The following is a 27,622-nucleotide window of genomic DNA, read 5'->3' as shown; positions in this document are numbered from 1 at the left end:
TTAGAGATGAAGTGACAAGTCAGTGGGGAAACATGAAACATATGTACAGCAAAGCAGAAACGTACTCGTACAAAACTGTGTCAAGTTGTGCAATGAAAAATACCAAAATAGAAACCCAAAGACTATGCTGAAAAAGCTAAACTCATGAACACATGTTAGTGCAGTGCAGCGCATGTTGCTTTAAAAAGCAAACGGATGAAAACCAGGTATGTTAGAGGAGTGGGATCAGGGCCATGTACCCTTTATAAAGAATAACACCACTTTACAATACGCCACTTTGAGTCTGTAACCGATAGTTCAGAAATATCCTATGAATAAACATGGATTCATTTTTGCTATTCAACTCAAAATAAAAGCATATTTCAGATGAACCTGCCTCAAATTAGGGGCAGCACATTTAACCGTTTACTGTCTGAAGAACAGTAAGCAGGGGGTTCTAGGATGATGCTTGTGGTTTCTTAAGATAAATCTGTGTTTTCATGCCAACAGAGCAGATGCAGATTCCTCAGATATCAATGAGATGAACATTTTTTAGAGTTCTTGAGTGAATTGGGAAGAAGCAAAGGGCCGGGTAGGGACTCAAGCCTCCAAATGCAGAGTGCCTGCGCTGCTATGAGCTAGCAGTCTCCATTTTTCTTTAATTTTAGTTTTTACATGAACATAATCTCCTCGCATGCCAGTGCTGTTTATGGTGGCTTATTTTAATGTTGAAAAATAAACCTGCCCCTATTCACACTGTACCTATGTTAGGGACACTGTTCCTATATTAGAAGAGATTATTTAAGAGGTATTACCATAATGACATCTGTCTACTCTAATTTCTTATTATGTGGCCGACTTATATGTATATGCTGATACTAATGTAACATACACATTTCACTTCTTTGTTAGATATGCAACTGTAGGATAGAATACTTGTTCTACATACAGTATCACCTTGGCTTTAAAAAGCAACTTCACTTACGATCGTAGCAGGGAGTCAATATATATATATATATATATATATATACACATTAATGGGCTATTTCCTCTATATAGCACGGCCTTGGTGTATGAGCAGCATGCACCCAGTGACTTCACCATTTTTCCTCTACCTCTAATGAAAACAGATAATAGTAAGTGGCCAAACTTCTCAATCAATGTTGTCCTCTAAAAGTGAGCCAAGGACTGCATCCACACATTAGCATGATTCACAGTCCACCCACGCCTTCCAAACACAGTCTTACATGACTCCAAATGCCCAACAGAGAGCTAATTTCACTCCTCACACTGGTGACCTTTGGCATCATATATATGTAGTGCTTGTTGCCGGTGTGACAGATTCCCATGCATATTCATACCTACATATGGCCCGTCAGAATGAAGCCTGTCTGCATGCTGCAGAGCGCATGAGGCAATTCATTACTGGGTGTTCTCAATTGGGTCCAGTCGAACCCTAAGGATTTGCCGGTATATGTGTGTGTGTGTGTGTATTTGTATGTAGGTGCGTGTGTGAGTGAGTGAGAGACAGAGGGAGGCCCTGATGGTGGTGGGATAGTTTTTGGTTGTATTGCAAGTGTGTGGGAGGGGGATGCATCCATGTGTGTTTTGTTGTGTTGGAAATGGGTGTGTGTGTGGGGGGGGGGGGGGGGGTAAGTGTGTGCGTCTGCGGTGGAAGTGATGGCAGCGATGGGTGTATGCGTGTAAATGGTGGGGGTGGAACATGTCTGCATTTGTGCATGTGCTTGTGTCTTTGAGCGGTGTGTGGGAGTGTGTTTGCGTGTGTTGTGGCACACGCTCACAGGCTTCTCTTGTTTGTGAGGTGAGAAGAGAGAAAAGTGGAGTCCCTCAGCATGCCTCCACCTCCTCTTGCTCCATCTGCCCATTTCGCTCAGTTCTCCATAAATTAAAAACGCTCTACATCTGCTTTGGGGTACATTGTTAGTTGTGTGCATTTGGTGGTTCCTCTGTTTATGAAAAATTAAACACTTTTCTGCAGTCGATTATTCCCCTACTCCCGGAGCCCCTCTGCAGCAAACAAGACAGAAGCCCGCGCTTCACCCCCGACATGCTAAGAAGACAACCAGGATTTCCACCTTCAGTAGTGAGGGACATGTCAACTAAAGTGAAAAAAAGAGAAGAAATCCACATCTGTTCATGGCAATAATGAGCAGTAGAGCGAAGCCTGGAAGTGGCACAATGATGTGCTTTCGCAGCATCAAACTACCACAGCAAAAACAGTTTGATAAACAGTGACAACAAAACCAATTGATCAAGCTACAATGTGCGTTTCGCTAAGCTGCAGGCAAACGGAAAATAATTTAATGTAGAAGAGGTCTGCAAAACAGCAACCAATGTAAAAGTAAAAGAACTTTCACCACCTCTTCACTGCAGCTGTCAATTATACAGTCCCCATGTGCTGCGAAATTCCCAAGTGTGCACTTGTTTCCCTCCCTAAATGGATTCACTAACGAAAGGACTGGCCGCGTGAAATATGCTTTCTGGTGAGCCAGAGCTTCTGTGTGCCCGAAGATGTGTAGCAGCAGATGAACAGACATTCTAAGGTACAGTGTAGCTAATTGGGACAAAAGGGACCACAGGATGGCCCCTCGGAGCAGCCGGGCTTGAATGGAATAATGAGTGTAATCAGAGGTTGTGGTCACAATGTTGCCCTATACAGAACACCCAGGCCACTGGGGAGGACCTGTGTTTGTCTTTGACATTAACATGCGGGGCTCCGGGGCAGTCATATTTGGCCATGGTTTGGTAACTGTGAGCCTTGTAGCAGAACAGGTGTTGCAGGCCGACGAGGCCATCAATCTCTCGCTGGCCTGTCTCTGTAGGATTCAGGGTTAATTATCGTCAAATAAGCCATTAAGGAGAAGGATTGAAGCGCAGAAGATGAGGGGTACTAACCTTGGCAAGAGAGGGACAGCTGGGTGGCAGAGTTAGGTTGGCTTTGGTTGTGTTGCTAGGATACTGACTCCATTCACAAAGTTGGTCATGTTTGTGTAAACGTGGTGTCTACACTGTAGATGCTACAACCAGGGTGCAGTGGCTGTTCCAGTTTGTAAGTGAGGCTGGGTATGAAACAACTCAACGTAAAAGCATTGAGCTGGACCAACCGTTCATCTAAGTGTATGGTTAAAGTCCTTAAGTTAATTCGGGGACAGTTATTTACTAATCTGGGTTGCTCCATTGAAACTGAAGAAATGTTTTAGCTAGCAATCAAAATACATTACAACCCACCAAATAGGGGAAGCATCTTTATTATTACAAACTGTAGCATCACTTCCAACGAATAAATGTAAGGCCTAAGTTAAGAGTGACAGAAGAGTCGGCTTCTTGTAGCTGTGAGGCGGTTTGCGTTTTCACGAGGGCCGTAGCTTGCTCTTGCTAGCTTTTCCACGATTACCAACCCTAGCTTTAATGTAGCTGGTTCCAGAGGTTTGAAAATATGGCAACCTTATAAAAATGGCAATTATTGAGTTAAAAATATTAAGTGAGAACTAATCTCATGTGAAATGGTTTGTTTGCTTCAACTGCTTTTAGTCTAATCATGTGTAAATCTACACCTAATAAATACTTAAACCTGAACTTATAAAGAGTACACAACCTGGCCGCCTGCAGTGCCTTTGCTGATTTTTGTATAATGAGAAATTGCATTATAATTGACCACTGTGTTCAGGTTATCCAGAGGGAACATGTGCCCAGGTAAAAAGTAATGACTGCCAGCATCAAAGGTGAGAGTCTATGTTAGAATTATATAGATTCATACCTATATAAAACACCCTCATAAAGCACACCATTTTATTCCAGTGCACCTTTAGTCTTAAGCGTATCCATCTCATTGTAGATTACTTCATAATGCATAAATGGAAAATGCCATTAGGGTTTCTTTTCATGCTCTTAACATATTAATTGGCATTACGGCGTATGTCGGATCATACAGTAAATTGTATCCGGTGAAGTCAGTGGCACCTGACCTATTGGAAATTTTACAGTCTGCTTATACCTTCATTTATCTACTCAATGTGCCCATGAATATTTAAGGCCGGCAATTAAACCCCGGCCGACCTACAGGATGGAGCCGGACAAGTGCTGTCAAAGTGAAGCAGCATAAATGCGGCCACACAATCACACTCATCAAAGAACCCAAAAATGCAAACCCCCCCCCCACGCTCCTGTGTCACGCATGTACACAAACTGCACGGAGGCAAACAAGTCCTGTCACAATGGCACAGAGTCACAGTGACACGGCCCTTGTGTGACAGGCACATCACAATTGTGTCATGTTTATGGGGGCATCAACCGACGCAGTTTGTGTTTTGTGTATGTAAATGTTTGGGCAGGGTCAAAGTTAATGCATTTCAGTATCCTGCTTCACCTTGGCTGGGGGATGCAAAGCAGAACGTGTATGGGGGTAGCAACGCCAAAACACAACACTGAACACTGGGAGAGTGTGTTGTATAAAAACAGCACCATACTGTGTGTTACAGCTGAATTAATTTGCAGTAACAAGTGACACATTTGCACATTGCAAATGCTATGGTATGAAAAATATCACATAAATGCCTGAAAGCTGCTATAGTTAATATTTTCATATTAATTCACATAATATCTTTCAATGTTATATTATGGGACAACATTTCTATCAAGTGTGTTGGTAGTGATCGTGCCAGCTGATAGGTGAGGGTGACTATAAAACAATAACAAGTTAAAGCAGCTGAGATGCGTCTGTTATTCTCAGATTTTATTAATATTATATCATTTTATAGGAAATATTGCTGCTTTCTAGCTGGCAATTTTATTGTGCGGTTAATAGCAAGTTGTTATTCCGGCAGAGCAGGCAGATGCTTCAAATGAAAAAAAACACTGTAGAGAGCCTACCCAGCTCCTCATAGGAAAGTGAGCCCCTTGCTGGTTAACGTGGCAGCTCAGCAGCTAAAGAGCCAGATATTTCCCAGAAGAGACGGTGGAGACCAAAAATGGAGATAAAAGGGGGAGAGAATATTGGATTTGGATTCACCAGATTGCCAGAAACATGACTCCACAGGAAGGCTAATGCTTCGTATTTGCTGGGCGTGGACATGGGCAACTGTTCACCATGTCAGACCTTAACATTGGCTTCATCCACAACAATACTTTGTAGTAGAAGTAGTACCCCTAACATAAGGTGTTATCAGACATGACCTGCAGATAGAATCCTGAGAATTGGCAAGAGTTTACCCGCAGTTTGCCTTTAACACATGCACGACACGGACATCTTCACATCAGCTACAAAACCTTTGCATTATATAGGCAAGGGGTGGAGCAGCCAGGTGCAGCAGACAGAGGCAGGAAGTGATTCTGCTGCGTAGATTACGTGATTTTCTCTACGACACACAGACACCGGGTCATCTCTAATCATCATAAACTCTCTAGAAGGATTGGTCTGTGTCTTCTATGTGTTTGTCACCACTCTTTCACCAGGAGATATCTGGTTTCTTTCATTTTCGTATCTGTCATGCATTAGCACCATCATCTACCCCCACTTTATCGCTGTGAATGCAGCGGGGGGTGTCCCTGCTGTGTAAACATATCGCCTTCTCCTGGATTTCTAAGGTCAGGCGGAGGAAGTCTGCAGATACGGAGGAGCGTCTCACTAGGACAGTTGTATTCATAGATATATATAAAGTCTAGATGTCTCGGCCAACAGAGTCGATCGTCCCAACATGGCGGCCATCTTGCCACAGGCAGCTTGCCCACCCATGTGTTTTCAGGGTTGTTCAAATGTACAGAAATTATTTCTAATGCAGAGCTGAACATCTATACCGGACGGAATTCAAAATGCCATTTTAGAGATAGAATATGTGAGTGTGGATGGAGTAAGTGACGATAATATTGTATATGCGCTGCTCCCATATTTCCAGAAAATGATCAGTTACCGCAAGGTTAATAATTAAAAATATAATTGTGAAATCTTTACTGACATGATATTTGTTGAGTCTAGCTTTTGACTCTGATAATTGACTGTATAACGCGTTTGCAAAACATCCATCAGCCACACGGGCAGCTTAGTGGAAACTGAAACTGACACATCCCAACACTAATAATGTATGGAGTTCAACCAACGTCTACCTGATGTCAAACTCTCAGGCTATATTTAATGTGATCCCACACTAACAGCATGCCATCTTCCCTCACAGATATCCATATATACAGTCTAAATGTAATAACCATCGCATTATGCAAGACTGATCAGACTGATTCAAGATGGAAGTACTCGGGCTGTCACCTTATTTCCATCTCCAACCTTGTATTAGTGCATTTGTCCCCTGGATCTGGGTTATGCAGTGGCCCTGGTTCTTAATGACGTAAATAATACAATAATTCCATTGAAATGAAGACGTAGGCTTCCTTACTTCCATATCCAGCATGAGCCACAGTGTCTATAGGTCAGATTACTTTTTCATATGGTATAAAATATAAATGAACCAAAGCTTTTTCTACCCCCCTAATCACTCTGTAATATTTTTATCACAGTGGCTGTGAGGAAGGAGGGAGAATGACTTCCCATTCTAATCATATTGTACATATACCCTCAGGTTAGACCTTTCCATTTTACATACCAGAAGGAAATGGCACTGAGAGAAAAGCCTAGCTATACGTGTTTAGTATGTTAAAAAATCTTATTTTATTCATCAAGTGAAGTATGTCAAATGTAAAACCATCGGCCAAAAAAATGATTAAAGAATATCCAGGAAAAACTTTTTCTTGACTCTCTGCAAAGCTCTTTTCAAACTATAATGGATTGACTGACGTGAACTCTATTACCTGAAACCATCTTAAGCATGGATGATGCAGCAATTTACCCCCAAAACGGTTTTCTCTAAATTGTCTTGCAAGTCGCTCTCCCAATTCTCTGTCCTTTTAAGGCCTAAATCCAAGTTTTCCATTTATGAAAGATGTCTGGTTAGCGGTCTATCATTATAGCAATCACTTCCTCACTGTTGTGTCATTTCTTCTCAAACACACGTCTCATCTGAACGCCCATATTCTGACCCTGGTCCAGTGTTTTTTAGATACACTATTATTTTTGCACAAATGGTGATCTCCACAGGCAATCTGCATCTATCTGCGCCATGGGAATATGAATCAGAAACCTGTCGGCACTGCTGGAATTTCTTTTTTTTTCATTGCTGCAACAGCTACCGCGCAGCCAGGCATATGAAAGCAGTGGCGTAAGAGAAAGTTAGATTGAATAGAAGAAAGGTATTATTGTTGTCAGGCATTGGGGACTAATATGACACTTCTTGTTGCCTCCATCATCACCGACATCTGGGACAGTAATCATACCTTCAGTGGAATCACCATGGTGACAGCTTTTGGGGGATTTTTCTCTTGCGCTAAATACTTCTATATTATTCTGTCAGTGTGCCATAAGGACCAGAGGATCATTCCAGTGGAATAGTACAAAAGGAATATGCATCTCTCAATAACAGGCTTGGGGCCTGCTGTATATTATATCTCATTATTTTTTTTTCTTTTTAAAGTCGCGGATAGTGGCAAGTGATAGGGACTGTATAACCATCTTACTATACCCCTCTCTTTATCATTTTCCCTTTTAAAGCCTGTTAAAAGCAGCGCTGTGACAGTGAGGTTTGAGTTACCAGCCGTGTGGATTGGTCTGTTGTCTAAATACGTCCCCAGAGGATTGTTTCCAATGTGTGATTCCAGGTCCTGGGGGAAATAACAGCAGTTGTGAATGCCATATTGACGATGTTCTTTGCCCCGGTGTTTTCACTGACAGATCGGGATCCGCCGTAAAGCACAGGGAAGGAATGATGTCGTAGGGTCACAGACGTGAATCCATGGAAACTGAAAACATGGATCACACCAAGACAATGTGAAGAAAAACAGCTTTCTGGCTGGAACAATAAGAATTCAATGGAAAAAAAGGCTTCTTTCTACTTACTCTTGATGTTACCAATCTGAAGCGCATTTTTTTGATTAATTTCTGTATGTATTTACATATATATACATACATATATGACAGCCAGGTAGGACTTAATTTACATTACCCATACTACATATGTAATATCATTAATTCTTATTGAGTGTCTTATGCAAATTCAACCTGCTCTCATCTCCACGACTTCATTAATCTGTAGTTGCATCCTTTCTGGCCTACTTCTTGATCAGTGTGTGGCTCAATACTCTTCATTAACTGAACCTATTTTTCAGGGAATACTCAATCTTAACATGAGCCAGGTCAAGCAGGACCACACAGCCGGGGATTGTGATTCTAATCATGCAGGGGAGGACAACATACACCCATACTTGTTTAATTGGCTCATATAGCCATGTAGAGCAGGTGCTGATAACATCCCACATGCACGGCTTTTTCACAAGTGTGCCGTCGCCCTCCCTGTGCACGAGAGGCAAAGAGGGCAAGAAAATGGATGGTCTGCTTGAGATATCCTCAGAGTAATTTCACCCTGTACGTTTCAGGGGGGGGTTTCAGGGGCTTCATTTAGAGAACCCTTAACCCCCTCCTTACATACACTATTATATAAAAAACTTTATTAATATTCACCAAGAAATTACTAAGGAGAGCAGGAGAGAGCCTGGCCATATCCAGATGGATGCCCCTTAAATGTGTCTTCAATTAGTCTCCACTAACTTACATCTTCCAGTTGAATTCTGATGAGCTGATCTGGCAATTTACTCAGCCTGGCTGGAGAGCACTTGTTCCCCCTCCTGAGTGCAACCTAGCTGCTTTGGAGTATTGTGAACCTTTGATCAGTGCCCCCATATTACCTATAAAAGCCAATGCCATCAAATTTGCATCGCCTCACCTCAGAGTCCGCAGCACTCTCTCCCTCTTCTATATCAAAGATCATAAGCTCATGTAATGAAGAGGAGGTGGAAAAAAAATTCGGTGATGTATAAAAGTAAAGCAAATGACAATAGCTTTTAGCTAATACACCTCACATCTCTCCAGTGTGCCTGTGGCCTGTCTCCCGTCTCGGCAGCTAGCTACTTCCCTCTTGTGGACAGCCAGGACACGGAGATCCCTGAGACACATGCTGAGGTCAACATGTTCCCTTTCCTCCCTCTTGCCAGGAGAGGCAGATTAGAAAAGTGTATAACACAACAACACTCCACTGACATTCATCTTCAGTGCAGACTGTGCTCCCGCAGCTCTTCTCCCGTGTCTCTGTAGGAAGTGGATCACCAGGGGATCTAAACCCTCCCCATTAACATATAGAGTCTTTATTTAAATCCCATTCACTTGTCCATCCATTTACAAGAGTAATGCCAGTAGGTTGCAGTGATGGCATTGCATGAGGCCCTGACTGAGCTCCAATTTGATGATTTTATCTGATTGTGAGGTAAACAGTAACATGATGGATAAGATCTCATTACTGTAGGAAAGTGAGAGTTTAATTTCCTGTACATGTTCCGTCTTTATTAATGTCACAGGCAGCAGGTCGCCAATTGCATTACAGGCCTTGGTAGTCTGGCGAGGCATCCTGCTTGAAACAAACAAGGCCAAGGGGCCCGGTAAAAGGGATTAAATTAGGCACGATCCTCGGTTTGCTCTTTGGCATCGATACTGCCTCGGAAAGCGTTAAATTCTTTACAACTTCTGGTATAAAAATAGACTGCAAAACATTAAGTGTTATGCCGTTCAATTAATCTACGTTATTGGTGTCTCAGTAAGCCTCCCTCCTGATATGTTGAAATTGCTGCCAGAGTGGCAAGAGACCAGCTGGTGTAGAAGCGGCAGACCTGTTGTGTATGAAGAGCGAAACTACAGAAGAAGACGGTGACTATCACACCCTGACACGACTCGTCCAGTGAAAGACAGAATGGGGGAAAAAAAAAAAACTTCAATAATAAACCTGTCAACACTCCAATCTGAATACCCAGGAGCCACAACTGTCTCAACTCTCCTCCCATGGCGATAGTCATCATCACGGACACTCTCCGGAGAGACAGCATCTCATCTATCAGTCAGTTGGACACACGCACACACACACACAGACACACACACATACACAAACACACCCCTCATCACAACATCTCTATTTGTCCCATTATATCCTTAACACAGTCTAAAATACCTCTGCTGCTTCAGGAAAGGAAGTGTGGAGGGGATGAGGTGGGTACAAGTGTGTGTGTGTGTGTGTGTGTGTGTGTGTGTGTGTATGTGTGTGTGTGTGTTTGCATGTGTGTGTGTGTGCCGAATTGCGTGCCTTCAGTGGATTCATTACTAGCATAGGCTATTGCTTTTGCCTGTCGCTAAGACCCGGAGACAGCCTTGTTTGTTTGTTTCCCCTGCTGTAATCCTCAGCTAAGGTTTGACGTGCACTGCAGAGCCTTAGCTGTGTTACCTAAAGGCCTCTGGGAGCTCGGGCGCCATGGCAAGTACCGGGGAAAAGAGAGAGAGAGAGAGATAGAGAGAGAGGCACAGGAGACCTATATCCCCTGCACCTGATCATTACCATGCTAAATTTATATTGATTGCTGCAGCTTAAGAGCTAAATGTGAGTTATTCCCCCAGCGCGGTCGCTGTGTAGGATCTGTGGTAGTGGGCTCCTGGTAATCCAGAGAAACCACAACATGTGCTCTGTGTTTGGCCACAGATATGGCGGTGCACATTATGCAGTGCCGGGGAGCTTATTTTGTAAACCTGACCACCGCTTCCAGCAGGGATTTTTAATGATGAGTTGCACAGCGCTTGGATCTCGCATTGCATCCAACCCTGGGTGCAGACACTTACATGAGGAAGGGGGCGGACCAGGAGGAGTGAACAGTGGGTGGGTAGCTGCTCCTCCTGCCCTTGCCCTGCTGGGTAAAGTTATGTGTTTGTGGCGTCTCTCCTCCTGCAGGCAGCTTTCATCACACATATGCATATGTGCTTGCCCTTGACATTATCATCAGCAGATTTGTGCTAGGGGCCCAGAGGTAAGGTTGAAATACTGCTGAGGCTTCTGAGAGAGTGGCCTGCTTTAGAGAGAGTTTCCAAGGGCTAAATATGCACCCGGAGACGGAGGCAGAGGGAGAGGAACAGCTCAGTAACTGAACCTAGCAGAGCGGCCCCTCAGGGGACAGCAGTAATTAAACAGTGATTAAATTAAGGGGCAATGCGGGCAAAACGCTGGCTGATTGACACTCTGCTGGCTCCTCTCTCTCTCACTCTCTCTTTCTCTTTCTTTGCTCTCCCTTCCTCCCTCTGTCTCTCTATTTCTCATTCGCGCTCTCTCTCTGCGGGTTCAGCTCTGTCGTGGAGCATTGCTTTCTATTGACCTCCCATTACTTAACCAGCTCTGAATTCTTCAAGGGCCAATTTTCAAAAACTATTTTCTTAACTGTGTTAAGCACATGGATCAGTGCACATTTGCGGAGGCTCCGCTTGGGAGACTGGAACACAGAAGTAGAGTGGGGTGGGGGGGACACACTTAAATGCATAGTGTCTTTGTTCTTCCAATACTATCAATGTTTACTTCAGATAAACTTGCAAACTACAATCACTCCAGCCTTGGACCCAGGGTACCATAAGTCTTTACCACAGATAGACTCACATAAGAACAATCACAAGAGGCTGCCAGTGTTTTATAAAGCGGACCCATGTGGAATCCAAAGTCTTCCCTTTTTTCAAGCCAGTAGTCTAGCAGCTTTAGAGGTGCCTTATCTTATACTCTCCTGGGGAGGGGGGGTCTATAAATTACCTTTGGTGACTCCTTAAACCCAGAGCAAACAGACAGACAGAGGAGCCCAGCAACAGCAATAAAACCTATGGAGTTTCTCTCCTATCTTCATTCGAGAGCATGGTCTTTCATTTTGAGCGCATTAGTTCTTCATCTCATGTTCAGATTTTGAAATGCTTTCCCTAAAAAACCCTGTCCTCTCTTTTTCTTTCTCTCATACAGAACTTGCTTGCATGGAAATCTGCTCTGCTCCTGTTCAAAACTGTTCCACTCAGACATAAACTGTTGCACAAATGTTCTGTGCTTCAGTTTCACTCTTCGCCTTGCTCCCTGCAGGCTGCGTCTGTCTGTGTACTCTCAAAACTTAAATACAGAAATTAACGCCATGGTCACACCTCCTTGCCGGCACGTTCACTTTACTTCGTAAGCCGTGGTTTTGCTTGACGAAATGTCCGTTGCATCCCGACATATAAACTCAACACACAAGGTGTTGCCACTGAGAAACATACTATTACCCGGCTAAACAAAGAGAAAAGACAAAGAAGAACAGAACAGTTGTGGCACTGGCCTATTTCCTCTAGCAGTATAGTTTCCATAGTTTCCTGCAGAATGCCTTGTCTTTACCAACAGTCTCTGCAATCCCCTTCCAGGAGCCATCTGGGAAACTCTTTGCTTCCTTATTAATCATAAAAATGTCCTTAGAGACCGTAGAGACGGACCTGTTCGCAGACTCTCGCCTCAAGCTCAGTCCATGTAGTGCTCGATTCAATGTGAGTAAGAAAGTTGGGAAATGTGCGACCAGCCGAAAGGAATGACGGAAATGACATTGCTTCTGCCAAAGCGTAAATTCATACACAAGGACAGGAGCGGTGAGCAGAGGAGCAGCTTTACGGTGTCCCTTATGGGTGGTTATTGCTTCAAGAGAAACTTTCCATGCAAGCAGGTGCTATCTGAGAGCGAGGGAAAAGGGGTTTGAGAAAGAGCAATGCAAAATCTGAAGGTGAAATCAGGAAATACTGCTCTGGAAAAAACAAAAACTATAAAAAGTTGAAAAGGGAACTCAATGAAAACCATGCTGCTCAAACCTAATAATGTGAAAAACCAAGACATTTGAAATGGCCAACCTCTGAATCTGAAATTCGCTGCACGTTCCTGGCTTACCCTGCTTGCCACAATGCCTCAGGTCCTCAGCCACGTGTATAGATTTTTTCCAACCAGGTCTTTTGCTTATGAAAATGCGTACTGATTGTCCTTAAACAATCTGTTAAGTCTTTTGAGAATGAAAAGGGAGCCTCTTAGTGTGTAATACAAATTCAAATAGCTGTATGGAGATGGATTATGGGGCCGACAGAGAACAGCAGCCCGCTTCGGAGGATGAGTTCAAGATGACAGGTATTGATTAAGTGCTCAATGAGAACACGCCTATGAAAGGCCAGCCACCACACAGCTCATGAAAGAATCATATAGCTCATACACAAGGCACTCAGCAAACATACAGGCGTGGAGGCGTGAGCACATTCGAACTCGTCATGTTGCAGGCAAAACAGTTGACAACCTGCTCGGTATTCTGTGGTTTAAAGTTATTAAAAAATGATATCAAACTTTTCGTATGTGTTTCGAATGGCTGTTAGCACCTATACATCTGGTTAACTATTGAAGCAAGCAGACATCAGCAGTGGGCAGATAAGAGTAGGTTTGTGGATGTGGTTTGGCCAGGAAGACAGATTGCCAGAATCCATTATTCTTCGGTTTGAACTGCTCAGTTTGAGATGACACTTTACTCCTGACGCTGGTATGGGATGGAAAAGGGTAATGATGTTTTCAAAGATAACATGTGAATTTAATTTCTTGGGGAAACGGGCGGAACTGGAAGACTTGGCCCTCGCATAAATTGTGCAGTCGATTCACAGCTGTCAGAGTTTGTGATGATGCCGTGCAAAGACAGCCATATTCGCGCCTGCACTGCCGGCCTGACCCACCTCATCATCCTTGACATTTAGCACAGCGCTGCTTCTCTCTGCCTTTCCTCCTTGAAAGTAAACAAGTGTTTTAACCCTGATTTGTATCGGTGTCACCAGAGGACACAAAGTGACACAACGCGCTGAAAGCTTCTGAGAAACAGACGGAGCGAGGGAAGAGACAATACTGGGATAGATCGGGGGAGGCAAGCGCCGAGAGAGAAAAGTCGTGACGAGGAGGAGAAGAAGAAGAAAAAGAAAATAAAGAAAAGGAGGAAGAGAGCAGATCAGCGGGGAGGCACGACTGCCACCTAACAGGAGGTAATCTCCAAAGAAGGCTGTCAGGTCTGAGCAGACAATATTCTGATGGAAACAAGGCAATAAATGCTTCTTAAAGCTGTAAGAAATATGCAGCTGCCTGCCTCACAAACCGAAGTCCGACCACATTACCCTTCGTCTGTACTGGCAGGTTTGCATACCAAGCTACAGGCAGGATAACAGAAAAAAAAAAGAAATACCATTTAATGTTGGGCTCAGTGGGATATGTGGCTTCCTTCCGGCACTAGAAACCAGGCTCATCAAATTAAGATACATTTTTCCACCTTTTCAATAATATACAGTCAGCAGTGCTGGAAAAAAAATAAAAAACTTAAGTGGTGAAGGTTGGTTAAATTTCAAATGTTCCGAGCAGGTAATTGTTCAATGAGGAGTAAGACTTTCTGAGTGGAAACCCAAACATTAAGTATGTATGGTTTCTATTTTTTTTCCATTATGTATGGATCCATATGTGGCTTAAAGGTGGATGATATGAATAATCAAACAGTATGGAAACATCTCGGGTTAAAGCAAATGTGTCAGAGAGGAGGATTTTTCAGACCCATCAACCCAAATGTTTTCAGTATACAATTTGAGATCCATGAATAGCGCGGACAAAAGGCCCATCTGACTTGATTACCTCTTGACATTTCCCTCCATGAATGAAGGCAGCGGTAGATAAGGCAATCACAGCCCTGACATAGTGTAAATATATAAATATGTTCATCTATCCTGGTCTCCAGATAAAGACATAAGGGCACGTGAACGCTTGAATGGAAAACGTCTCTCAGCAGCCGGCAGGTCCCTGCCCGCTTCGCTTGCCTGCCTGCCTGTCCGTCTGTAGAGGCTGACAGTACAGCAGCGTGCCCTTCATTATCACCGGGTAATGCTCATCACAACGGCCGTGGCTTTTCTCCATAAAAAAGCCCAAGTCTCACTCACAAAGAGAAATAGGGGAGATAAGGTGCGGGAGACCATTTCTCTTGACATTCACGACAGCAAACTCATCAGTCATGCTGTCAAAGGCACTGGTCCTGGCTAGTTTGGGATTTATGAGAAATAATGATGGGTCGAAAATAGCCGGTAAGGGCTTTGCTTTTACCTTTGGTTTGGAAGTGTTGTGTATCGAGGCACGTGCTGCATAATACCCAATCTCTTTTGTCAGTGACCCTTGCACTGATTTCACATCCAATCTCACCATGTTCGGGCGGCTTGCCGGGGCCTGTTTGGATTGGTGCTGACATTTCTGCCTCACATGATAAAAGCGTGCGGCAGCAATAAGTTTATTTAAAAGAGAGCAGATCAGCATGAGCTTTAAGAATGGAGAGTGCCTCCTTTGAATCCCTATCTGATTTGATTCACTATATTTAAGTGTAAGTCCGATGAATTTAAGGACTCTGACTAAAGAACGTTAACACAAGCCTGTCCTTTCCTTGACCATATCTGGAAATGGGACAACAACAAAACAGTAATAGCTTGTGTCAAACACTCACAATTCCTCTTCAACCCAGTGACAGGCAGTGACAGACGCTCCCAGTGCAATTCTCTTTGTAAACAATCAGAGATGCACTATCATTCATGTAAGACCACTTATTGTGAGGTACCACAAGGTCTATAAACGTAATGTAAATTATTAACTCCAAAGTCATTTCAAAGTGGATTTCAATAATGTTGCAAGGGCAACATAGTTGACTCATATAGCACAACTGTGCAACTATAGATTATAGTTAGCAGGACTTTTAATGGGATCCCTATGGGACCACACGGTGGGGATGTCCTCAAGCACCAAATTATTAGTCAATTTAAGATGATCAGGTTTATTAATTACTATTCTTAATATATCTAATGAGAGTGCCAGGAGATATAGCCTAACTACCTAAAAGCTGCAAATGAAATGTTCGACATACATTTATATTAAACATATTAATGAAATATGAGGATGGGCGTGTGTGTAGTTCACCTTTTACTCAAAAGTCTGCGAATCAAAATGGAGGCACACCTGCTCAAACTGTTCAAAGAGCAACATTGCTTATAACCAAAGTGTTGAGTTTGGGGCAATTTTGATTCAAGTGTGTGAATGAGATCACTTGAAGCTCGAGGGTGCTCGGATCGGTGTGGAAATTAAGCCACGAGATGGTAGCTGAGGGGATGGTGGATTGACGGCAACATTAGCCCCCCCCCCCCACACACACACACACCTCTACGATACGGTACCGCTGCCGTATCGCAGTATGGCTCCGTGAAATAGATGGACAGGAATAGCAAATTAAATTGTCTTAATAGTAGTAAGGGATGTACAGTCAGGTTGGTTTGAACTGCGTGACTGTGTGAGTGCGAGATATCAAGGGCGCTGCTTTTAGTGGGATAAAATCAAGAGGCTGTGAAGTGTTTTGGTTAATGGTCGTACTCAAGCCAACGTAGCACGGAGGCCACTGTCATCTTTATACAAATTTGAAATGAGCTCCTTCACAATGCCTTCTGCCCTGTTCTCGAAACAAGTTTCAAGGCCATGCTCCGATCTTTTTTCCCCCTTTTTAATTTGGATAGATTTATTAAATTCATTACAGTACGAACATGAACAGCCACTAAAGACTTACTCAGTAGCAACGGAGAGAGAAAACACTCGGCTGCTGGGCTGAGAGCACTCGGAGCTGTTGGCTGTTGTTGTGGCATTGTTGATGGTTTTCTCACCGGCTGTTCCACCCCGGCCCCTCCAGGTCCAGTGACACCACATTGCTCTGCCACAGAGACCAACCTTATTGTAGACAAAGCTAAGTCGGCAAGTCTTCGCACAGGCAACATGCATGCGTGCACACACTTTTAACAGTAGGGAGGTACACAGAGGGAGCAGGGCGTTTTTCAATGCATTTAGATGAGACCTCTAACAAAGGTCCCTAATGCAGATATCAATGAACCAGGGGACCGGGCTATCGGAGCGAAATTGGCTGACGGAGGGATGTCACCCCTGTGCATGAAAAATGATGGATCCCATTTGGAAACTTCTCTTTGTTTTTTCTTCTCTTCCTCTACACCAGCTCACAGACACACACACACACACACGCAGGCACACACACACACATGCATGCACGCACACCTCATCACCTTCTCCGCCGTTGTTTACTAAACAAGGTAGCAAATCTTTGACTTTGTTGGCAAAAAGCAAGTGGTGTGGTAAAATTGGCACTTTACTGGCTGTTTCATCTGACTGGCAGAGGCCCCGCGGAGGACCTATGAGATTTCCTGTGGTGACAGGATGCATCAACATCATGGACTTCTGTTTTTTCATCTTCCTTTCATTTTCCATACTATGCTCCAAGGACATCAACGGACTGAAACCAATATCTATGAACCCCCAAACAAACAACTAGAGCTTTCCAAATATTCGACTTTTGAATCTGGATTGGACAATTTACCGTTTCCTTTCCACTCGCTCCATGGTCGGGCTTGATTTGAAAGCCGAAGGCAAAACCTAAATCGTTCTAATTCCCTGAGGAGTGACAGACGGCTGCATTACAATATGTGCTGGTTGTACCCTGAAATAAAACTGATTTATATACAATGCATTCAACTTCTCACATTTTCTGTGTGGGGCTGATATCTGAACACTACCCACACGATACAACACAGGTCATGCATAATACAACAATTTATAGACCTTGCAGAAATCATGCCGAGCATATAAAGCATGATAAGCAACATAATATGCATACTGAGCATTTCTAAGGAAACAATGATATATTGCTAATCATCCCAGAATGAATTACTGCATTTAAAAAAAGCGGTGTGTTGAGTCAAAGGTGTAGAGGTTAATATAGGCAAACAGGCATCTCTGCAGGAAAATGAAAACTTCCCAGTGGAATGTGATGGCCAGCCTAAACGCTGACATTGTGGTTTCAGTGATGGAGTGATTTTAGGAGGGTTTGTGGTCTGCGAGTGTTCAAAGCTGTGCCTTGAGGGTAGGAGGTAAATTTGCTAAGTTAATCACATAATGAGGCCAATTAAACATGGTAGAAGCCAGGCTCGGCCGATTCCCTCTCCGGACAGAAGCTGGACAACCCAGAGTCAGCTCCGGTAATCCTCTCCTATGTGTTCAGTTTACGATCTATATGTATCTTGTTAATGTATGTAGAGTACTAGATTAAGTGCCCGTATTGGGTGAATTAATTTAAGCAGAAATGTGTACATTAACATACAGAGTAGACTGCATAAACGCTGCAACACAGGATTATTTCAATTATCTGTGTATGTGTGTGTTTGTCGATTGTTTTTGTAAAGATCACTCACTTAGTCTATAAAATATGTTGCTGTATAACAGTACTAAGTGACCAATACAAGTGATGTCTTTGCCCAATGCACATGATTTCAATAGTATAAAAAAGTAATCCATATTATTTTAAGAACTGAGAAATGTTCATGTTCCCAAGTTGAAAAAAGCACAAGCACTTATTTTTAAGAAATAACTGAACTAGTATTTTTGTGTGTCCTATTAAAGTGAAATGGAATCGGTGGGATACATGTATGTCCTTTATTTCAATGCACCAATCAGCATCAACTAATACACTACCTGACTCAAAATAGGTCCAATAGGTCACATTAACAAATTTACTCTATTAAACTTGACCTACATTGGCCTGAGACATATTTTTTCCACCTTTAAGTATCCGGTGTACAGTTCCATGATTTGAAACCAACTTTTTTGGGGTCCTTTAAAAAAGAAAGTTTAAATTTGAATTCAAAAAATGTAATCCTCGAATTTTCAGCATTAGTCTTCGTTCATCAACATGATATTGAGGAGGAAGGTGACTTGAACCTTGAACATCAGCAAAGCTGCTTCACTCAAATGACAGACGTAATGTATTTAATTGTTCCTGACCTCTTTATCACAAACAAGCACGTTGGTGACTGACACCACGGCGAGGCCTCTTGATTATAACTGCTGGGGTGCGTTGTTGACCAGCGTTTCTGAGTGGTTGAGTGCTCTTGGAGGGTCTACAGGGGGATCCATCACTCCACCAGCAATTACACTTCCCTGAGTACTTCCTACGTACCTGTAACTCCACAAGCACAGCAGGCCCGAGGTCAGAGATTGTGAGGGTTAACACCGAAACAAGACGAATGGCAGTAAAACAGTATATTCATGTGCCATCCTCTTACACATAAGTGCTAAGAGCAACGTAATCCCCGAGAATCGCCTTCTTCCGAACCATCTCCTGTTCACACACCTTTCTAAGGGTTAGAGCAATGATATTGCTTTACGAACCAGAAATTCCTCCGTTGTACCTATTCGGCGAGTGAGCGCTCAGGCCTGCGGGTGTGTTAGTTAATTCTGAACGCGGCGCAGAACTAGCCAAGGATAGAATATCTCGGCTGCAAGAGATAGGGCTACCATAAATGAAAAGCTGTATCACTGTCACGCACACAACACAAAGCAATAAGGAACTGCAGAGACAGCAGAGCATTAAAACATGCGGACATGGGGATATATATGGACACTAATGAAAGAATATTTCATCACCATCAAGGGTTTATGAAAAGGCCCACCACTCTACCCACCAGCAGCCATTAATCTGGATGTCGAGGATTTGCGTTGGTAAAAAAATGGACAAGGGAAATTAGGGCGGGCACATTGTACCGCATCATGTTGCGATGATTTGTTAATAAAATGCAAAGCGACAGGCTCAATGTGAGACAGCGGCGAAAGCACGGCCATGATTTAGGCTTAATCCGTCATTATCCCGCCTTTGAAGTGACCTCGCTGCGCCCGTTCCCACAGTGACCCACGAGCACACGCGCAGCTTCTTCATTAGCCAGGATTAAACAGAGCCACGGCGCATGCAACTTTGATGTCCACTGCGCGCAGGCCGGCAAACAGAACACCTACACACACACACAGCACAGATATCCTTATCAGACTACACTGAGGCATGGAAAACATTATGGTTTTTAATCAATTACCGCTCTCACCTTTGGGGCAGCACATTCATTACATATGATAGGAGCAGCTAAGGGACAATATTCCAATCGCATGCTGAGATTGAAATGAAAGGAGGTGTATGGTTAGAGGGGAGACAAAGGCTGCAATTTCACACCGCGGAAAATCCCCGGCTGGATTTACATATGTGCCCACAAAAAGCCAATACCGCATGTGATTCCACTGATGTAATTTATGTGTAGGCCAGTGATTTATCATCCTTAGATCACCATGTAGAAATCAAGCCCAGATCTCCCAAAGAGCTTCTACACATGCTGCCAGTAAATGATAGCTGTTATAAAAGTTTATCATGGCTATGAAATGGAATGAATCAATCAAAAAGGCCCGGGTTACCGTCATGCAAAATGGTGCCCAATCAGAGGTAGTTATTGGGTAGGAGGGGGTCACAATGATTGAACATGTACACACTATTCACGCGGAAACATTTGTTGTTGTTTTTCCTGTTTAAAATCAATCAGAATACTCACTATAACTGAATATTTCAGTTGCAGTATAATGATAGGCAAAACCGCAAGTTTCAGACAGTAGCAATATTCTAAGAAGCAGATGTGCTGCTGATTCTATTTAACGTACATGTACTGACATCAAAAATGTCCAGAACACAGCTGTCCGGTCAGCTCAACACCAAACATCAAAGACCAGCTGCTGCTCACATACTTGACTGAAATGTAAAACTATACATACAACATGAGGAGGAACAGTTATGTAAACGCTGTACTTACTTGGTAAGTATGTGAGAAAGAATATCACATGCAATATTCAAGTTGATGTGTACAATGTAAATGGAGAGTTGGTGTTTTTAAGGGGTTACAGAAAACAAGACCTTATTATTTAAAGCTTTCTTAAACAAGGTTTAAAGTCCATTTGGGAAACTAAGGCAAGGTTTTTGAATTGTGACTACACAATGTGAAAACTGACAGATACTGAACCAGATAACAGTGAATCGTTCCATTTAACTTCAATTTCAGTGTAATAGCTTATTTCTCTGAGAATAGAAATGAATATATTTGACACTTGAGACACACAAATGACAGAAAAATGCATATTTACTTAAGGATTCCGACAAAAGAATGCAAACTTTTTGTGTCCTAAAAACTTAGGAAAAAGCAGTGCATTTTTTTTTTTTGCCAGAACTTTGAGGGATCTTTGAAACGTGACCAAAGTGGTCGGAGTATTACAATTTATTCAGTCAAAAAGTTATTTAAAAAGACTTTGGAGGATCAAGTCTCTGAACCCGAACCCAGCATTAAAATACTGACTGGGCCGAGATTTATCCGTTTTGAAAAGGTCCCTGACAGCAAGAAAATCAAACAAAAAGGCTGCAATAAGCAAAACCATCTATCGTAATTACTAGATTCCATTTTCCATTTTTACAGTAGGAGCCCCATCTTTTCTCATCATGAATAACGATGTATGTTACCTTTAGGCAATTTGAAAACCTTCTGATTTACCTTTGAGAAAATGACACCAAAATAAATAGCTCACTACGCACTACTGAAGCTTTTACTATAACAAAACCTCTGATCCTTAAAGAAAAAAAAGCCCATCGGTGTATTTGGCACACAGACTGCTGGGGTCTACTCCCATAAAAGGAGGATGTGAGCACCCATGCGGTCAGCTGCACAGCCCCGCGTTTGCTGCACAGTGTAGAACTCGAGTCCTTTCCCCAGGCAACGGCCCATCAGACCAGACAAGCAGGCCGGGTGTTAAAGTGTGAGCAGGGTACAACGGAGTAACAACAGGGCCATCTGCCCTAGGAACGCACACATCCATCTTACTAAGGACAAGCAGTCTGGGACCAGATAAAGGAAAACAACAGGGGAAAAGAGAGACAAAGCAAGGGAGAGAGGAAGTGTGAGAGGGACAGAAAAAGGAGGCAAAAACATGGAAATGTAAAAATGTGTGTGGTGAAGCTGCAGAGGAGCAAACGAGTGAAGACAAGGTGAGAGAAGGAGGAAGAGAGAGAGGCTGGAACAACAGAAATCTATACTGCGGGGGCATCACTTGCAGACGCTGAAATCACACAAGCACAGAGTGTATTTTTTGTTCTCATATTGCTGTGATCACTTACAGACTTTTCAAAGCCATCTGCGGCACGGAATGATAATAGGTAGTCGGATAAAGTCTGGATTGTTAGTTACTAAACGTATGGGCCCACTTTTCTTTTAAAAGCTTAATTTGACAGACAACAGCCCGATGCGACTACACCACGGAGCAACTGGAGGAGCCCTGTGAGAATAACACTGCTGAATTATGCAATGTTTTGAGAGTAATGTTCATAATCCATTCATGCATCTGCGAAAACAGAATGTTACTCTCCTTTATTCTATTAAGCGTGACATCAGGAAGGTCAGTGGAGAGGACAGCACTGAGTCTCCGCTCCCACCATCATCGCCGCATCGTTGCCATCTGGATGCGAGTCCGAACACCGCAGTCAGCAATCTGGGTGCGGTGATATCATGTAGCATTCTCCATTTGCTTTTATTTTTAGACCATTTCCTCATCGCTGTATAATCAGTATATATGGCCCCACTGCTGTAGCACTCTTTCGCCCTCTCTCCCTCTACATTACCTTATCACACTGAGAGCTTTTAGCCATGCTTCCAGCCATTAGCTTCAGACAGTCGGGGGCTACCAGGCTGGAACACACAGAGAAGGAGAGAGCGAGGGAGAGAGAGGGGTTGAAAGTGGCCTCCTGGTGGCTCTGGATGATATAAGTGGTGGAGCAGGTCTTTTTATAACACCACATGACCATCCTGTGTGCGAGCAGGCTCGGTGCGGGGCTCTAGGCCTGTGGAGCCTCTGTATGAAATGACCTTCGACAATTTTCATTTCACTCACACAGGACACAGAATGTTCACGGAGACTTCTGTCCGATTGAGCCTGCTGTAAAATTGCCATAACGACGACAATGTGCCATTGAGCACAGACTTGAACATGAAACGGTTTTAATTTGTGATGCAGAATTATTGTAATGGTAATCTACATCATTGTATTGTTCACAGTAAAGAAGTGTTACTGTAATAAACCTCAAGTTGGTTTAACTTAGGAACTAAAGTTTAACTGCTGCCGAAAAACATGACTGAACTCAACATGAAGATCAGCTTTCTATCAACTCAGGAAGTTCAGTTGTTTAACTATTAATTGTTCGCTGTTTAAACAATGGGGCTTGATTGCTTTATCTTGTCAAACATATATTAACTTCAACAGTAACTCAACTCGTGAATCCAAGTTAAGATAACCTCTATTATAGTCATACCAATTAGCCCCACCAAGGAGGTAATTATCTTCACCAAGGGGCCTATGTTTCTGTCTGCTTTTGTTTGGCAGTTAGTTAGCAGGATCAACCCCCAAATCATCCATGACATTGGTGGAAGGAGCGGGTATGGGTCAAGGAAAAAACCCAAAACATTTGGAACAGATGAAGCATTATTTTATTATTTTATTTATTTCACATTCATTGACATTGTTTTTCAACATAAATAATAAGAATATATCATGATTCTGGATGAAAAACAGTCAGGTGTTAGGGTGAGTGAGTGTAATTTGATGCAGATCAAAATAAATTTTTGGATCCAGTGAATTCAAAGGGGGTTTCAATCAGGGACTCTTGGACCTATAGTCAGGGGAATCCACTCTAGTGTCCTTCTAGTTGCCCTTTCAAGTTAATTGGACTAATGTTTGTAAATACTTAGAATGAATACATGTATTCCTTAACCTACAATGACTGATAAAGGCAAGTTTTCTAAAGGTTAACAAGAAAACTCTGTCCAATCTAAACCCATCAGCCACAACATTAAAAGCAGTAACTGGTTTACACTAAATGCATCGACTATTATTTTGTCCGATCAATCATTTATAATCACTGCAATTACATCACATCACATCAGCGCACAGATTTAGCATGTGCCCAATTATTTCCGTCAGTCACATTGAGGACATTTGCTCGGCTGCTCACTGAAGCGTCTGAGCCGGTCAGAGTGCCTCGCCATGTGAGACCCGCTGACGTGTTATTGACAGATGGCCCACGCATGCACCTGCCCTCCACGGGAGACTTCCAAACCAAACAACTCCTGGATACACCGAGGTGATCCTCACATCAATATCAATCAATTATTCACATATTTGTGCTGGCTCGCAAAAAAAAAAAAAAAACCTGCTCGCCTGCTTTTCACAAGTGCCAGACCGCCATGCATCTTTCAGGAGGGGATTGGAGGGGAGCCGGCTATTACCCTGCGTTTGATCCGACGGCTGCGGTGGAACAACTTTTTCGCACTGTCACAGCGCGACACACAACCGCGTTTAAGTGGGTCAATGACTGTTATTGTCTGCATTACAGCCATTAGCTTTTATGTGGGAATACATCAGTTGTACTCGTTCTATATTTGAAGTAACATGCAGAGCAGCCTGTTTTATTCATTTTCAAATAGCTTTCGATACAAAGCCGAGGTCAAGCCTTAAACTTTTTCTGCATACTAAGTGCACTTGAACTGAATCCATAACTACAGAGGAATATTTTTGTGTGGGCGCCTCGCTTAAAGTACACGCTGTGGGAAGAAGTGGCAGTAGCAGCAGTACTGCAGTTACGCAAGCAGCTGTGTTTAGTGGCTTTGGCAGTTCTTGAGGGAGATCTAGTTTATTATTCCTTGTTTAGTCAGCCTCTCTGGACTTTTTCCTTGAAGTGCTTCATATGAAGTATAAAAGTACTACAGTACTACACTGTGCTTAATGAGGTTTGCTTTAGCACATACCATCACACACTCGGCCCGTTTCTCGCCATCATTCTACACAGAAATATTAAAGCTGTGCCCCGAGGTCGATGGCAACAGCCCTCGTGCCGTCGCTGTGCCCCTGCGTTCGCTGGGAGAGGCAATGACTCTGTTTTTGATCCACTCCAATATCATTAAGTTATTAGTTGATTTCAGTGGATTTAATCAGCATGGTAATGCCTCTCCACGGGAAGATAAGTCTCTCTCAAGAGCAGTTTCGCCGTCCACTATGCCGGCTGATGAGACACAAGCCCCCAAAATAATTCATCAGAAAAAATTGCAAAAAATAATTTATCAAAAGTGCTTCTCGCAAAATCCGCTCAGGACCTTTGCTTCTTAATAATTAAACTCCGCAATTAGGCATCTTACCATGCGCTCAGTGTGAGGCTCCATGCAATATTCATAACCATACATAATTATGCAATATATTCACTGAAATAAGAGGCTATATATTCACGGTGGGGCTGTCAAGAGGCAAGACATTTTTATTTGCTTTATAACACCGTTTCATCTCATACACGAGCAGCAGCTGGCTGCTGGAGACAGAAGTGAACGCGGACGTCTGGTCCTCAGCAGTTTGACACTTTTTCGCAGCCTCTGGTAGTTAAAGGAAACGGGAAGCGAGAAAGAGAGAGAATGAGAACTGAACGACGAATTCCCCTTGCCACAGGAGCTGCAGATATCAAAGTCTCTCTGTTGGCTACAACAAAGGCATACCTTAGTGGTAACATGTATTGACCACAGTCATCACATGATGCAGAAAGAAAGAAGAGGCATTAAATTCAAATGGAGCAGAGATGGGGCGCCGTCTCAGGATGGATTGTGTAATAAATTATACATAATGCTCATCCCGGCGTAAGCAACAGCAGCGGCCTACAGTGGACACACAGTGGACAAGGTTGGCTTTCATCTCGAGACGCAGTTCAAAGCCACAGGCTGCGCGCAGAACAAACTGGCAATCAAAGCTAATGTGTAACTGGGCAGTGGTGCACTTCACAGGGCCTGTCGTCTCGAGTGCAGCTAAGATCACACGCAGAAGCGTCTCTCACATCACAATGGCTGATTTTCAACACACAGCCTTTAGAACTTATTATTTTTCACCATGTACATGTAATAAAAAAAAAAGGACGCTACTGGGAGCTGGCGTCTCTTGAAGGCCTTTCATGACATCTATGTGATGAATGAGAAGAAAAGCATACATTTTATTCCAACTTTAGAGTACAGTTAACGAAGGCTCTAATGCTCCCTCGGCGAAGCCATCCCCAAGGCTGCTCTTTGCCTGAATAAAAACTTTACATGGGAAGAATGAAGCAGAGGCAACATAGGATAAGATGCAGTGTAGTAGGCTAACATCCACAGAACACGGGCTTTACATAAGCGCCGTAAATACAATGAAACCGGAGCCCTTTGTAATGGGATTTCATAAGTTTGTAATATCCACACCAAGCATCTGTAATGCTCACATCTTCTTATAATGCGATAAAATAACATGGCGCATGCTGTGTCCACATATGGTTGATGAGCACGGCTTTGCTCTGTAGATCTACTACGTTCTATGGATTTGAAATCAGTGGGTATTTTAAGTTAAATCAGTCCCTTATTATTTGTATATTAAATACATTTTAATGACAGTCATCAGATACCAATAGGGAGTGTTTGCTTCTTTTTTTCCCCGGGAAATACTGGAAAATATATTTTCTCTAGCATGTCCATACTTCTAACACTTCATAATCAACAAAACAAGTGTGTTTTTCTGCTCCTGTCAGAGGCTGTGCTGCAAAACAATGACCTTTCAGAATATGACACAGTTTTACTGTCGATATAATACAGATGTGATTAACATAAATAAGAGTTAAAGTCAAATAGGCGTAAAGGTCGTCACTCAGGACTAGTCTCGGGTCCGCGGGGTGATTTACAACAACTTAATTTGACTGTGTGGAGTAATTTATCTGTGACAGAGCAAGCCGTGCAACTCCCTGCATGTCGCGCGCGCACATACAGGCGACAATATGCCATGAGTGCACACATCTCCCATCTAACCAATCAGTCAGGATGCTTTACAACTTCTGTCAGAGGCCCTAACAGTTCCCATAAATTACAAGGCCATTGTACACGGTGCCAATAACTTTTGAAGGAGAATCTCAGCCAAACTGAACAAAGTAGTATCGCCTGTTTTTATACACGGGAGTCAAGATGGCATACTCCTTGTAAAGTACAGTGTATGAAGGCGACAGGGTGCAGTAAGTACTTTAATGGTGGATTTGCTTTTAAGAAAAAGGTCAACTATTTTCACTCAGCCGAAAAATGCCTTTCAAGGATGAAAACTGGCCCCGGCTATAGACATTCGGAGGCGAGACAAGTGGCAGGCAGGTTTGATTTTGTTACAGATCACTCCAATTCCCTTCTACTCCCTGCTTCTCGCCTCTGTGGCTGGAGTCTCCAGTTATGCTTTGCATTTGAGTCATCTGCAGATCCACAGTGACAGCGAGGGACTGTGAGGCATGAATGATGCCAAACCATTCATAAATAGCAACAACAATATATTACGCGATAGGGACAGAAAAATGAGTACGTCAGTGTGTACTAGGCAAGCAATGATGTGCTGTGATATATTTCGAATGCCCCCTACAGTGCCCATTGGCATTCTGCAGGGAAATCATAGGCAGCGCTAGAGAGCACGAGGCTGCATCTCGACCTCTAGTACTCTCAATATGAGGATAATCAAGAGCAAATACATATTTGTAGGTAGAAATCATGCACACGTCTGTGGCAGAAACGTTCGATGCGGACTGCCGCTCCTCCTCAATAATGTGCCTTTGTGAATGCACGTGGATGTGTATTTGTGTACCTTTATTAGAGCACGGCTGACATGTGCGTGGGGCAGGGAGCCTGCTGTTAGCACAGGATGCA

General features: G+C 43.1%; 1 protein-coding gene across 2 annotated transcripts in view; it reads right to left on the bottom strand.

The window, feature by feature from the left end:
- The window catches only part of LOC133961897 (doublecortin domain-containing protein 2), an 87,220-nt gene that overhangs the window by 45,771 nt on the left and 13,827 nt on the right, over positions 1-27,622 (bottom strand). The window lies entirely within an intron of this gene.

Source organism: Platichthys flesus, chromosome 10, assembly GCF_949316205.1.
Source record: "Platichthys flesus chromosome 10, fPlaFle2.1, whole genome shotgun sequence".
NCBI lineage: Eukaryota > Metazoa > Chordata > Actinopteri > Pleuronectiformes > Pleuronectidae > Platichthys > Platichthys flesus.
The sequence above is the reverse complement of the archived record's forward strand: the minus strand, read 5'-3'. Positions and strand labels throughout refer to the sequence as shown.